The 15,797-nt window shown below is 43.6% G+C and overlaps 1 protein-coding gene across 3 annotated transcripts in view; it reads left to right on the top strand.

Annotated features, from left to right (window-relative positions):
- Nucleotides 1-15,797, top strand: part of LOC136783133 (uncharacterized) — a 208,953-nt gene that overhangs the window by 46,274 nt on the left and 146,882 nt on the right. For all 3 annotated transcript variants that reach the window (XM_066743000.1, XM_066743003.1, XM_066743001.1), the window contains one exon: nucleotides 3,435-3,533. The gene's annotated coding sequence lies outside the window, so the exon portion shown is untranslated. The remainder of the gene's footprint in view (nucleotides 1-3,434; nucleotides 3,534-15,797) is intronic.

Genomic DNA, 15,797 nt, shown 5'->3' with positions numbered 1-15,797 from the left:
GACGGATTGATACCCCCCACCACTTGGTCCTACAAATTTGTTCCATCCTTATGCATATTACACATGTAAAAAGATCAAAGCAATAACCGAGAGCAAAGAAAAAAAATTAATTTCACTGTTATACAAAGAAATCTTAGAAATTCTCCAGTAATTTGATAAACGATTAAAAATTGTGCACGTCAGTCGGTTTAACGAGTCGGTGAACCATAGGAAAAAATGTCGAATCTTTTTGGACGAAGCAATGGCGACGCACGCACGCAGCGAATATTGCACGTAATACGATTACTCTGATGGTTTTCGGGGTGGTGCAGGCAGGCAACTTGCTGTGAGATTATGCAGGTTGTACACGGCCCTTTATTTAGCCCACTCCAATGGAGTTCTTCGTTAATTTTGCAACGATGCTTCTCGTGCACTTGCGGACGCAACTCGCATTCTGGCCTAATCCACACTCAGTGGGGAACGGGTCTGGCTGGTGATTTCATAGGGAATTAATCGATCGGCCGGAGGCTCCGAATTCGAGTGTCGGTATTAAAGGATTTCCCCGCGGCTCCTGATAATTCGATTGTACCACCCGTTATGCACACGCACGTCTATGCATCACTATATATACACGTGTACCGCGTCTGACAGTGCACCGACTATTACTACTACTTCCAACTAACATTGTCCTATAATTCTCACAACGATGCACACACGCACCCTCTCCCTCCTCCTATGTATAATTTACATACATCGGATTTGTAATTAATACTTGATTGTATTATTCGGATCGCGCGGATAAGAGCTTTCGTGAGATTGTGCAATGATTCTAATTAGACGAATTTCGTTCGAACCATTGCGTAGAATAATTCTCAAATTTACCGTTTAAAGCACTGTGCGATAGTCTGCACTTACCATATTTATGCGTGTGTGTTTTTAGCATTTTTATTCTCTCACAGAGGTTTGTGTTTTCTATAATAAATTGCTTTAATTTAATTATACAGAAATCACACGTGTTCTGTACATGTAAATAGAGCCAGTGCACGTCTTCGGCGTTATTCAAAGAGAATTAAATTTAGGTAAAGTCGCGTCCAGCACGTAATGAAAGGATTCTTCAAGCTGATATATCGGAGGAAGCAAAGTAAGGTTGTAATTTGACAAAGTCTGTTATTAGATGCACGTTTAACGTAATCGTATGGTACATTGACTGGTGCTTGTGTTGTTGCGCACGGAAAGCAGGAAGCAGGAGACATCGAGGGCTTGATTCGAGCTATTCGATCTACTCGAACTGCCGACATCACTGTCGTCTATAATTACTTTCGAAACAATCCATACCAACACTCTCTCCCTTCCTTGCTGACAGCGTGCGTTCATTGTTCCAACATGCGATTAGTACCATGCCGCGCCGACCAATTCTCCGTCCCTTATCTAAGGCTTATCTCCTCTCCTCGGATAGCACTGTAGCCTTATCGATCCAAATTATTATTCGCTTCAATCGTTTGTCAGCTTGGAAACTCGATAACTCCACATTGATCAGTCGTTTGATTCCCTTCGCCATTGAATCGACCAGATCTCTCTCTCTCTCTCTCTCTCTCTCTCTCTCTCTCTCTCTCTCTCTCTCTCTCTCTCTCTCTCTCTCTCTCTCTCTCTCTCTCTCTCTCTCTCTCTGGTCTTCTCGCAGTCCTGCTAATTCTAATTGTGTTGAAAGTATCGGGTTGTTGATAGGCCAAATCAAGGTTGATAAGATGTACAGGGGTATTTCTTGCATTTAATTAGAATTTTAGTCTTTATTTTTTACAACATTATTGACTGTATCAAATATTATGGTTTTGGGCAGGAATCAAATTTTAGTTAATCAAGGAGGTTTAGCCTAGTTTTTATGTGGCTGACACTATCTTGATATGGTTCTGGGAAACTGTTTTATCTGGGATGTGTGACAGTTTTTCTTGGGGAACACGGTCCATTCAGATACACTCGAACAAGTTAGCCTTCTTTGCTTTTGCTATCTGACACGTATCTTTGTTTCTTTGTATCGCGTACGGAAGAGGAGGGTTTTTATCGAGTGGAAAAATGCTATCCTCTTTCAGCTTGGTAATTATTAATACTAGTTTCTTCATGTTTTGTATAATGGTCTCTTTATACGTCAGATATTACAATTTTTCATTTAATAGCAGCATTTACGAGAGAGAGAGAGAGAGAGAGAAGCAATTTATTATCAATATTCCCAGTTTGTATGATTGGGGGAGGAAATTGAATAAAATTATGGATTTTTATATGACGTAGGTAATTTATTACGAGGTTGCTCTCGATGGCAGAGAAATCCAGTCGTTTTTATGTCACTGGGACCATATTTCCTTCAGGGATTGCTTTCAAGTTTTCACAACCCAAGTACATGATTTAGACTGGTCAATTAAAAAAGTTATCAATATATAAAATTATTTTCATGTTGGAACTTTCTGCTTTGGCCAGTATTGACTCGATGAAATCACTTGACTGGCTTCGAAGTAGACGACAAGCCAAATTAACGAGAGGCTACAGGCAAAGTGCCAAGAGATAAAGTGATCTCGGCCTTGCCTCGACTACCAATTAAACAGTTTATTTTATGTTTTTATTTTTTCTTGCTATCCCCTAGTCAACATATACATAGATAAAGATAGACTAAACACAAATAAACTCAACTATTCAAAAATTCCCTAATAAGTTAATAACAAAAAAATCTAAACTCTATCCAGTTGCATTCTCGAAATGCTGTAAATATAAATAAAGAAACCAAAATTTCCATTTCCTGTGTTAAATTACACCTTGAACAATTATCCGCAGCATATTTTTCCACTCGTAATACACAAGAAGGAGCATTCTCCATCTCGGTACATACAGCAAACTTGTGTCAGATATATAGCAATAAGAGCAAAGAAGGCTAATTTGCTCAAGTGTATCCGGGTGGACCTTATTTGCGTCAATCCTTGTTTAGCTAACGCGATTACCAGAGACTCGAGAGAAAACAAGCTCGTCTTCGAAACTCGCCGTAAGTCAAGCGGGCCACTTGCGCTCGTCTCTCTCGCTGGCTCCCCATCTCTGCCAATTCGATTGAATTACTTTCCGCGTCTTCGCCAATGGAGAGAGAGAGAGAGAGAGAGAGCCGGAGCTTATTCAGTCGGTTATAGCTTGTTAGCAGCGGAGCTCTGAATGCGCCAGCGAGCCATTCCGACTCGCTGTGATTACTCAGGTTAACCGTGCACGGCACACAAAGCGAGCCATGCGAGAGTTGGGGATGGGAAGGGGTGGGGTAGCCACCCCCTCCCCCTGTACATTAATACACAGCGCGTAGGTGGAGATTGGTTTTATTTCACGAGGAACATATACACAGCGCGCGAGCAGTTATTACGGAGCTGCTGCTGATTTATCGCACCATGGAACGTCCACTAACTCTTTCTTTGTTCTTTTCGCTGTTGCAGTGTAGTTACGACCCAGCCCAGCGAGCTAAAGCACGAAAAGCAGAGGATACCATAGCCGAAAGCACCAACATCGCCGCAGTGCAGCTCATCGGCCAGGGGGTGAGTCATACTCAGTTTCCAACCCCTTCGTTCGTCTCTCTCGACTCTATATTTATTTATTTACTTTTTTCATTTATTTCTCACAAGCCAGACCCAAGGAATAATTTAATGTACCGTGTACAGCTCCAGTTATATCACTTTATATACGTCGAAATGTATCTTTACGCGTTTTTTGCTCGTTCTTATAGTTTTTTTTTGCGTTAAAGCTGAATATTGTTTCTTTTGCATTTTTCTATGATAAATATTATAGTGTTTGAAAGAGGAGCGTATCTCGAACAGCGGTATCTAACGCGATAAATATAGTCGAGTGATTTGGAAATAATAAGGTTAGGGAGTTTTATCTCTTCCTTTAAGGAGCGAGAAGAGAAGTACATTGTCATTCCGGGCTGTGCTTTAACTTGATATTTTTCTCTCGTACAACCATGTTTCAAATTCAATCGCTGAACAGTACGGAATTTCTCTCGCTTTATTGCAGTTTCTTGATTTGTGTAGTTTAATATGCAGCAATATGATTAATAGCCCTTTTGTACCAGAATTTACGTAAAGTTATACATAAAGTTTTATTACGCTGTCGAGTATTTGATTGATTCTTGTATTGTGTAAACATGAAACGCACCATCGAGAAACGTGCATTAAAATACGTTCGATATTAGCGAAATGAAAATCTGTTCGAATAGGAAAGTTCCGCGGCAGGAGCTCTCATGCGTAAGAGGCCATTGTGTTTATCAAAGAAATAAATCACTTATTTAAATGAGAATCACGTTGTAAACATAGAAAATATGTCGAGCGTTCGCGCTAGTTGAATCACAGTGAAAATATCAGTCTTACATTTTTTTATTCAAAAGTACGTCATTGCGACGATTGGAAATTTTCAGAAATTTAACACACCTGTTATGTACGATTGTGTGTGTGTGTGTGTGTTTGAGAACCATTACAGACACTGCGGCACGTAAGTAAGTTTCACCTATATTAACGAAAGCTGCGTGGAAAGAAATTTTCAGGTGGAGTTACGTACAAGCTAGGGGTGCGAGGTATGAAAAATAGAAAGAAATGGATTCTTAGTCGAATCTCAAGTTCGACGCACGTACCGAGAAAAGTGTATGCAGCTTGTTCGAACTGGAAATCTGGCGAAAAGCTGAAGCGTGTATATAAGCGGGAACGCGAGGGGCTTTCGTAAACCGCGTGTTATCTCGCTCGTTATTGCATATGACGAACGTGTTTCCCAGCAGCTAGCAACCTCGCCTCGACAAGCCACTCTTTTTCTCTGCATAGATGCGACCTCGCCTGAATACCAATCAGAATCGAAACTCCATTATGCCGAACGACGCGCAAACTTTTAATCGGGAGATTCTTACTACTTCTATCTTGGAAAGAGTATAACAATAACCTGCGAAAAGAATCGCTCGAGGAAATTGAATCCCTCGGAAGAACCGAGAAATGGCAAATCAAAGACTGAACCGTCCAACTTTTGCACTGGCTAATCTGCTAATAGTCCGGCTATAATCTTTTTTCGCTACTGTCAATTTCCTTCCTATATATATATATATATATATATAGAGAGAGAGAGAGAGAGAGAGAGAGAGAGAGAGAGAGTTTTATCCCTAACTTGTGTACATTACTCGTCCGACGTAATTATGCACCCTTATCACTGGAATTGTTTAAATAAAATTTGATATTTTTGACGAATTAGTTTGAGATATCTATATATCGGTCGAGGTAAATAATGGAATTCATGGTCTAGTTTGTATTTGGTGGTCCAGTCTTGGGAGAACGCCGTGTAAGTGGTAATTCGTCATTGTCAAGGCTATATTCAGCTAGTCGTTGGATCAAAGATAAACATCTAGAGTGTGTCGGGGCAGTAACGAGTCCCGTTCCGGTTATATACACGCACAGCGTGTCCAGATGGCTCGTTCTGCTGATTAGCCCGGCTCTATTGGATCAAAGAAAGATAACGCGGTGTGCACCCTTTGTTTCCTGCACAGCTACTTTCGCCAAATAAATCCGGGCCTAGGCTCTTTGCGCAATATGTTAAAAGGTTTCCAATCGCGTATCGGGAGCACCCTGTCAATTTTATCCACCGATCATCAATCGTATAGTTTGGACAAAGAGCTTGTTGGAGCAAATCTCCATGCGTGACATATTTATCATTTCTTTGCAGTAATCGATTGAATTTTTTCGCCAGAAATCATAAACCATGCAAAAAATATATTTACCAATATTTTTCACGTCCTCTTCGGGCCTACGTATTCCCTCTGGAAAATTGATAATAATTGAAATAAAAAATCACGTCTAGACCGTGCAGGGTTTAGGTTTTTCGCGCGTTACACTTTTTGCAAGACTCAAAAGCCATCACCGCACATCGTGATCTATCCATTTCGATCGTTTTCCAACAGCCGGATTAAATTAATCTCCACGAACGCACAGAGTTCAATCACCGAAACATTAATAACTTTACGCGGAAACGCATGTGGAAATTCGGCTTTGGAAAATGAAGTAACGCTGCTCGCTCCTATGGGCTAGCTTTTTTCAGCAATTAATAGCGGTGTTCCGAGGATAGATAGGTTTTGTCAAGGCATTCCTCTATAAAGCACAGTGCTGGAAAGCTTTGCCTCCAAAGCTTCGTGTTTTGTTCGATATATTGGCTATAACGCACGCATTGTTGTACACGTTTCATCGCAATTTCTTTTATCTGCAGCGATCCTCCATTCGAGCACACTTTTAACCAAACGTAAATAAACATAGTTTTTTTTAAATACTATTCCCTAGAAAATTTCTGCGCAATCACCACTTTAATTTTCCCAATACCATGCACAGTTCAAATGACCAAGTATCAGCGACTCTCGATCCCCGTGCAGTCTCGCTGTACACAAGAAAGCGAGTAACGATCATCGGCAGAAAATCGAGTAGCCCGAAGTTGCAGAATCGAAAGGGGACGTAGGTTGGCGAATCGGTTGGCCGATCGAGAATATTACAGGTTTGGCCTGATGGGACGGGTTCCGGAAACGGAGCCAGGGTATTTTGCGCGTAGAGACGCAGAGTCGCGTCGGGAATAATGCACAGGGTGGTCGTTCGGTTGACAGTGGTTGGGGGGGGGGGGGAGGGGGAGGGGGGTAAATTCTACGGTGAGCCGCGCGCGCGACGAGAATTGTGCGGTATTCGGCGTCAGCGTCTTGAATGGTGACAAACGGCATGCATCACGAAGCCCGCACGGATGCAGCGTCGAGCCCTTGTGGCTTCTCCGCGTGGTGGTCGTTCCTGTGCGCGTTTCTACACTCACGCGTATACACACACGCGCGCCGCTGTCTGCATGTTCGTCCCCGACAGGAGAGAGTGGTGCAGCGCGCGCGCGAGCAATGCGGCTGCCCCTGCAGTTCGCAGTTGACAGAAACGCTTACGGAGTCGAGATATCCTCACCCCCCCCCCCCCCCCCCCCCCCCCCTCCCACTCCCTCTCTGCCTCTTCGACCCTGCCGACTGACGAGGTTGCCTGCGGTGGCCAGGGATAAACCACCCCCTACCAGTGCTAAGTTGGAACCCCAAATTTTAAAAATGGACAAAATCTAAACAGTTCTGGTAGCAGCTGGACAAGTTCTACAGTTCCTTGCTATTTTGCAATAGAGTTCTGCAGATTGAACTAGGGAAACTATAAAAAGATGATTTGCGGTGCCAAATTCACATTCTCTAATATTCAAACGCTAATATCCTTTAAACTAATAGTCCTATCGATAAAAACTATTAGACATTGTTGTGGAACTCTTTGGGGTGCCATTGGAACTCTAGTTACAAATCCAAAATTTGACAAAAAAATTGTATTACTGCCGAGTGTGCCTGTACACATATAAATGATAATTTCTGCAAGTAGACGTAACATGTAGAAACGAAGTAAACAATAATGCGAAGTATCCGTAGAATAATTGCACTGTCACTGCGTGCTTATTAAACTGTAGAATAGTTGAATAGACTCGACCAAATTTTAGTATTCATCGCGTATGATATATTCATAACTTTCTAGACTATATTTTGCTTTTGCTACATTTTCTACTCTCACTTTAGAGTATTTTACATGCAATCTGTATGCAATTCGACTCCGCGAACAAATTTATTTGCAGCTGCTATTCCATTAGATTGTATTATAACTAGTTTCATTCTGTTTTCACACGTTGGAATGCTTTGCGTTTTCGATTCAGCCTGTCCAGCTGCGTCCATCTCGCTCCTATCGGTCGGTTCCCTCTCGAAAGAAACCTGTGCTTCGCGGATCGTTAATTGAAAACTTTGGAAACTGCGGATTATTGCAGCCCTAGTCCTATCTAAATATTATTGTTTCTTCGCTAACTCGCCAAGTTAACATTTAAAAAAAAATAAAAAATTCGCTCAAGTACATTATTATTAAAGTCTGATACACGAGTAGTAATTTCAGCCTCTATAGAAAATCCCTAAAGATTATTAATCCAAGACGCAAATTCATTTGAAAGTAACGACGTTCGATCCGTATCAGAGATACAGTTCCTCGCAAAACCGCTGCTTCAGCTTCGGTGCTATCCTCTCCAGTTAACTTTTGGCATCCATTTGTAGCATTATTCCTGACTGTTTATCAATGTCACGTTTTTCATACATCAATCCACCTAGCTCGCATCTATCGTCCCTACCAAAGCAAGTAGCAAAAATGTTTGGCACGCCTCGAAATAAATTACCACACTTTGCTCCGTTTCAATAGTACAAAAATCGTATTGGTTAATTAATAACGGCGCTAATTATTTAACCCCGCCACAAATACATTATAATACACATACCTTATAGAAGACATCAAAACCTCGAATGGTAAATATTAAAATTAAAATTGCCTAGCGAGGATTCGATGGACTGTTTCGCACAGTTGCAATAATTTAGCCTCGAACGGGCCGGTTAATATTCGAAGGAGCCAGTTTCTTTGAACGAAAGAAAAAGCTTTTCGTCTTGGTTAATCCCGGCAGTTGTTTGAAGGTGCTGCATGCACGAAGATATTCCACACAAGAGGGTCTTTCTCTCTTATCCCTCCTTCGCCTCGCGTGTATACGCGTTGGGTGTTCACGCAAGGTTCGAGCGTATGTGCTCCCATACGTATAGGTATAGAGGCACATAGCTCGGCATGCCCTAGCATAGTCTCAGCTCCACTCGAGCGGCTGAATCGATCCGAAGCTTCCCTGTGCGCTCGCTCTGCGCCCCCAGAACGCGCCGTCCCGTTCTACCTACCTCCTAACACCACCGACCAACCAACCACCCCCTAAAGAAACTCCTCTCTCTCTCTCTCTCTCTCGCACGCGTAAAAACTCTCCTTTCTCCTCTTCTCTCCTTCTACTTTCTTCATTTTATTTTATTCTCTCCCTCTCCTTCTCACTCGCATTATACAATACACACAAAACCACTCTATCCAACTCTCATTGCTCTCTCTCTCTCTCTCTCTCTCTCTCTGCTTCACTCCACTCGTCCTTCCTCCAAATCTCATTCCTGCTTCAAGCACTCCCCCTCCCTTCTCTCTCTCTCTCTTTCTCTCTTCATCCATCCCTCTGTTTCCGGCTCGTTCACTCGTGACTCTTCTTATCATTCCTTGTATATAGCTATTCCTTGCTTATGCTCATATTCTCCAAATTACTCTTTCTCTCTCTCTCTCCCTCCCCTTTTTTCCCTTACTCCAATCTCGCTATAGGTTTATATATATATATATATATATAGGAGCAGCTCAATACACCTAATTTATCTTTGTCCACTCTTATACTTTCAGCAGTTTTTCCCATTTTCTCGCTCTTCGCTTCCGCTCGACTCTCCATTTTCTCTCCTCAAGGTATCCCTCTTCCTCTCTCGCTCCTTAAACAGTTTATTCCCATCCGGTCTTGATCAGCTTTTTCACTTTAGCTTTCTAGACAAACGCTGTATTCCCTCCCTCTCCCACGCGTTCCACGTTCCAACTCCCTCCCTCTTGGAGCAGCTTCTCTCCTTTTCACAAAATAGTCTCTCGCGCCAGCTTTCATCCTTCCTCGCTTTTCTCTCTCGTCTTTTCTCCCGTTTCGGTTTCCCGCCTGATACTCTCTTTCTCATCGACGAACCCGGTCACGCAGGAACCCGTTTCAAAAATGCCGGCCTCGCCCGTTCAACGCGAATTTCTCCGATATTTCTTCCCTTTTTTTTTCTCCTCTACCCCCTCCCCTATCTTTTCGCTCCTCCAGTCCCTTTCTTTTTTCGTTATTCGCAGCTTTTCGGATGGGTCGAGGTCTGGTCGTCCAACGAGCGAGCGAGCAAGCATTCTGCAAGTATATTATTTGGTAGATAGTGCCGGAGAAGGCGCGCTTGTTGCCCGAGGTGCCAGCAGGATATTGATAGGTCACTTGACTCCGAGAGGGATACGGGCCCCCTGCCCCGTGTGGAAATTGCTGAGAATCCTGGCCGCATGCTGGAGTACGCCTAGAATGTGTACACTCGCGAAAGAAAGCCTAGCTCGTCCCATATCAATAAAGACATGATAAAATCCGCTGGAATTCGTCCGGTCGGATTTCTGTCCAAGTACGAAAAAAATTCTATCGCAGCTGTTACGAGGGTAAACGACGCGAAGAGGATCTTCAAGGACCTTTCCTATTATGTCTCGAGTAAATATATTTTGAGAATTTGCCTGTGTGCTTCTAACGCAGCTCACTGGATACGCCAACCACTCTAACAAGGGTATCAGCATTGCTGAATTTCTTCTTCTCTCCTTACAGATTTTTCCCCTGGATAAACTTTACTCCTTTTTTTAACTTTGCGTGGATTTTAACGCCGTCCTCCGTTGAAATTTATCGTCGAAATAATTCGATAGTTCACTGTTCTTCTCCAGCAAATAAATAACCCGACGAAAATGATATTCAAGGACCTTCCGTATTGGGTCTTAGCTGAATAAGGTGTACCACTTTAAGCATTCCGGAACCTCAACTGTATATATACGTGTAAGGATCCATTTATCTTCCAAACTATAACAGATATCAATTTTTTACCAAGATCCTTTTTGAATCTAAATGGAAAATTTTTTGGGAAAAGCGCTGTAAGAGCGAGAAAATTGATGTCTCTTATAATTACAGGGATGCAAGTCCGTTTAACCTTTGAACTCTTCAACGAATCGATCTGTCCACCGTGGTATATATTTATAAATTTCGTCACCTTCCTCCGTAATACGCGTGCCAATAAAATATACAAAGGCAAAGTTTGTCGGATTCTATTGGCTTCTAACAGTCATTCCGAAGAGATTAGTCAAAGTTTATTCTGTCGAGGCCACACAAGTTGGAGAAAATCTTGGAGGAACGATCGATTCGAGGAGCAGAAACGTTTGCATTATTCCTCCGCGAGTCTCGGAGATTCAATTACACGTGCGTCGGGATTTGAGTTATCTCGGAGCATCCCGTGGCAAACGGCAGCTCGTAGCCGGCAATGGAAACGCGAGCAAGCGGCAGAGTTGCCTCTCTCGGGCGCAGAACGCTTCATGATTTGTGTCCTCGTTCATCTTTGTGCGTTCGCGCTTGGCGTCTGTTAGGCACACAACACACACGCGCGCACACGCGCACACACTTGCCGGATGTAGCTCTGCGAGAGACGGAAAGGGGTTGCTAATAGAGAAATTCAGAATGCGACGGAAACCGTTACGCATCTCTCCTCTATATATATGTATGTATATACATGTACCCTGCACCAAAATCTCACAGGGAAGGTTTGGGGGGGGGGGGGGGGATTGCTTCAATCCACTCCGGAATACAATCGCATTATAGTCTCCGCCTAAATATAGATTCCGTTTATTTCACGCAGAATCTCCGAGAAATTCGCACGATCGACGCGTTCGATAATTTTCTTTCTTATTTTACCCAATAACTATATACGTATACACAACGCGTCCCCGTACACGAGACGAGAATCCCGAGTTAGAATCACGCTCCTTTAGACTCGGACCTTCAACCTGGCAGGATATCTGCAAATCTTTCCCCTGGGAATAAGTTCGCTGACTAATTTAATCAACGCGCCAGTCATTAATTAAGAGCCCACCCCCCGTTGAACATCTGATATTCGTGGTTGAAGTACTGGAAAATGCTGTAGAATTTCGGGTAGGACGAATTACTTAATTGGATGGTTGAACCGTGGGTTATGGGACGAATTTGGAGGGGGGGGGGGTGGCTCGTCTAATTTGGCTAGCCAATTTATGCGTCGGAGAGAATGGACGAGTTGTTTATTATGTGGGAATCGTGCTAAGAGAAGGAGTTTTCGTACAAACGCGTGCGTTGATTGGATCAGCGCCGACGATTTCGTATTTGGTGGCGAGTCATGATTCGAGGAGGAGAAAATAATGGCATTGGAAAGTATAGAAATAGATCGGCGTGAATAACGATCGACGCAACGTCCGCTACGAATGGTCTGTCAAGTGCAATTAGGTCGTTCGTCCATGAAGGTGCGTCGATGACGTTAATATATCATCGATTATCCTATAAACGTATATACGCGACTGGAGTAGTGATATTCAGTTGGCACGTCGTTGCAGTCATTATGCAGCAATGCTGTAATGGATGCCATTGCACTGACCCCGAAACAAATCCAGCCTTCCCTTGCTGTCCCTGCAGAAATATCCTGTTCCTGTATGTGTGTCTGTGTGTGCGCGCGTATATATATATATATATATATAGCAACCGATTAATCCTCGCAACTGGGCCAACAATTCATTCAAGCTTGCCATTAGTGAAAATCGTAAAGCCCAATAATTTTCATTCGCTGTAAGAGTGGAAACTATAAATGTAGCCTTGGACTTTTTGCCAAGGGAAAACTTTTCCTACCCCCCCCCCCCCCTTCCACTCTCCAACCCTCTAACTCCTTTCTCTCGAAATCCATCAATTTTATCCTTTAATGGAATATTTCCATCCTCTCCTAGCAGATTTGCGACAATTGTTTCTTTGCTACCGATAAAGACTAAAGAATCCTCCTGTAATGGAGGAAAATTAATGTATCCCAAGTTTTTCCTGGCAAACTTTCGTTTCGATCCGTTCCCATTAATTTTCTTCCTTTCGAATTCGACGATAATTATATGCATACTCGTAATCTATATTCGGGGGTCGTGGTTGTGCGTGCATCATCTAGGAGAAAAATTGCCCTCGCATCGTTCTTCCAATGTCCCACGGGTTTTCCTCTCTCGACGTGTTCCATCTCGCTGTATATTCAACAACGTTATTATTGTTAGTCAACAAAGTTGCTAACAACGACGAGCCACTTTTCACCCGGACCACCGGACAGCCACTTTCTATAGCATCGCCATCTTCAGTCGCATTGAATCCATTTCCTGGACTCCAATTAGAGTCTGCAGACATCCTGATCCCCTAAACATCAACGCCAGTTAGCACAAACTTGGTTATCTATTTTCGTAATCCTCTGCAGTAGCGTTTACGTAAAAACAAACTGTTGTTCCATACATGCGCGTATAGGATAACACATATATAACAGCGTTGCTCGTATGACGAACAAAGGCGCAAGACTCCCCCTCCCTCTCTCACTCAAGATCAGTTTATTACAGCGCAGTATATCCAGTTAATTCTCTTAAAAATAGCTGGTACTCGGAGCAGCGATTGTTTTATTGTGGGGGGTTCTCGGCGAGAAAAAACATTCGGACGTTTTAAGTAGTGCTCGAATTACGTACTTTCGATAAAATTCTTAAGACCCGTAGTGTTGCGTTATAGGGTGCTCGAGTTTTATACTGAAGGAAAAAAGGGGTTTACGTCGATACTAAATACGGTGCTTCAAAATGGTGTTTAATGATCGCGGGCATTGCTACATGCACCGTTCTCGAATCGCTGTGTGTATACCTCTGCTTTCATATATATACATATATATATACATGTATCCGCGAAAATGCGTCGATCCGCAAAAAGGTGTGCGGACATAGTTGGGGTACGCGGACTTGGGGGGATAGAGGATAGGAAAGGATAATATTCATGAGCGTTAACGCGGGCGAGCGCGCGCGCGGCTCACCTATGTACCTTCCTATTGAAAATCGTGCGTTGGGGGCGCCAATTAGGGGCCTCCGGAGATGCGAATCCTTTGGAACGGCTGAATGAGTTAACTCGCAATAATAACAAGCAGTCACGCTAATGGCCGGTGATTCAGCACTATTTTGACGGCTGCCCGTCGGAATAATCGCTGCCTTGCGATTTTGCAGTCTCAATAAACGAGGGATGAACCTGACACCCCCTCGCGTTCGTCTAGCGCCCCCACCCTCCCTCCCTCCCTTTCCCCCTCATCAACCCAGCAAGCTTTGGTAAATGCTGAGTATTTAGTATTCGCGAGTTTCGCCGTGTAAACCGAGCCATGGCTGGAGCCGTGCAAATATTTGATTCCTAAGTCTCGATGAAATACGGCAAGCCTGCCGAGTTAATAATCTGATCGTACGTATATAACTGTGGCGGAAGCTGCGCTCGCTCGGGCCTCTCCGCTGTACGGTTCGTTTGATCGGATTATTAAGCAGCGCGCAGCAGGAGCCAAGTACGTGTTATGTGCCCGTCCGTACCTTTTATAAGTGGATTCCTCGGAGCTAGATTATACTCGAATAAGAGTGATAAAAATTGTCCTTTTACAAATGCCACACACGCTCTTATATATAAATATTGTAATTTTACGTGCAGGTACACTGCTCCAGCGACTCGAATAATTTCGCCTTCCATTATCCCTTGTTAAACCATCTTCATCCGGAAGGACCGGCGCGACGTGGAAAATTAGGATTAATACACGTATATTCCTCAAGATGTGTGCACAATGAAATCTTTCCTAACGGCAAATCACAGCGTTACTCCCGTTTCCACCCATACAACTGTACCTTCGAGTGTCATAGAAGCTAGATTTTGCAGTAATTCGAGAACAGGGTTCTCTTGCTAATGATTCAGGATCAAAGTGATCAAGACTGGACTTGTCCGGTGATACTTTGTCATTTGCATTGCACAGAGTCTTTTTTCCAGTTGGAAAGCTGATAAGCTTCACGCGAATCCCTCTTTTTAGTTACTCGTGAAACTCGAGAGGTAGCAAGGAATATCCCATCGACGCGATACCCTAGGGATTGTTCGGTGTGGGATGATGGAGGGTAGCCAGTTTTATCCGAAAGATAAAGTGAATTAAACAAACATGAGCCAATGTGTGTGTGTGTGATACAGCTCTCTCGCTCTGCGTCTGTCAGTCATCTCGCGAATAATATATTTTATGAGCAATTCTGCGGAGCGCAACTGACTGGATCGGCCTTACTCGTTTGGCGCCGTGCAGCTACCACCCCGACCAACTCTCGCGGTTGAATGCGTCCAGCTAAAAGCCACCAAGCTTCCAGCAACAACGCCCTAAACGGATGCTGCGTTCATTCGCTATGCTCATTCTCTCTCTCACACACGCACACATGCACAGTTAGAGTATTCCCTTTGACAATGTTCGCTATTATCAATGACAAAGGAAAAACCGCCGCGAGCATCGCGACAGATGTTGGGCCACACGCGTGCCTTCTAGATTGCTTATTTTCCTAGATAGAACTGTAGAAAATCTTTTGATCCAACGCGCGGGCCCCTGTAACGCAATAGGCTGCCAGAATTACATCAGCTTACGGAGATAATGTGTCCATTGATGGTTGACTATTTGATTAGACGACAATAATGTTGCAGTTTAATTGGCCCAGTAGTTACAGTGCGAAATGGGTCAGCCATACAGTGGAACAGTTGTGCAGTGAATCGTGTCAGTGACAAGCCCGGCATTCTTTTCCCTCTTGTTATATATATATGTATAATGATCGAATCGCACGAGGGAGGGGGAGGAGGGGTCGACTAATTCTCAATTGTGTCGCTAATATAAATTTGCGAGTTATTGCCGTATCAATAAAATATCTGGTGGCGCATGCAAGCAGCACCCCTTGCAACTAGTCGTATGTGTATAGGTATATCTATATAGTATCATTGCAATTGCAGTTGGCGCGCTGTACACAGTCAGCGATATTATAGAGAGGCACACCACTACCGGGCTAATTTAGACACCAAGACCAGTGCACCCTTGCGAATACATATCACTGCATTGACATGCCGCCGGCGCTACAAACACCAACAAGACTCCCATTCATCGGGGTGCTTTCCATCCTGCACAGTTCTACCCCTTGTACCCCCCCCCCCCCCCCCCAACATCCGTACCGCTCCGTATATCCCTTCCTACCCCTTCGTGACCTCTCGAGAGCACAATAGATTCCTGTAACTACCCCTATCTATGCCACGAATCG

This window comes from Prorops nasuta, unplaced genomic scaffold (assembly GCF_024137725.1).
Source record: "Prorops nasuta isolate Cenicafe-Biocafe unplaced genomic scaffold, Cenicafe_Pnas_1.2 PNAS00032, whole genome shotgun sequence".
NCBI classification, from domain to species: domain Eukaryota; kingdom Metazoa; phylum Arthropoda; class Insecta; order Hymenoptera; family Bethylidae; genus Prorops; species Prorops nasuta.
Note: the sequence above shows the minus strand (reverse complement) of the source record. Positions and strands in the feature narration are given on the sequence as shown.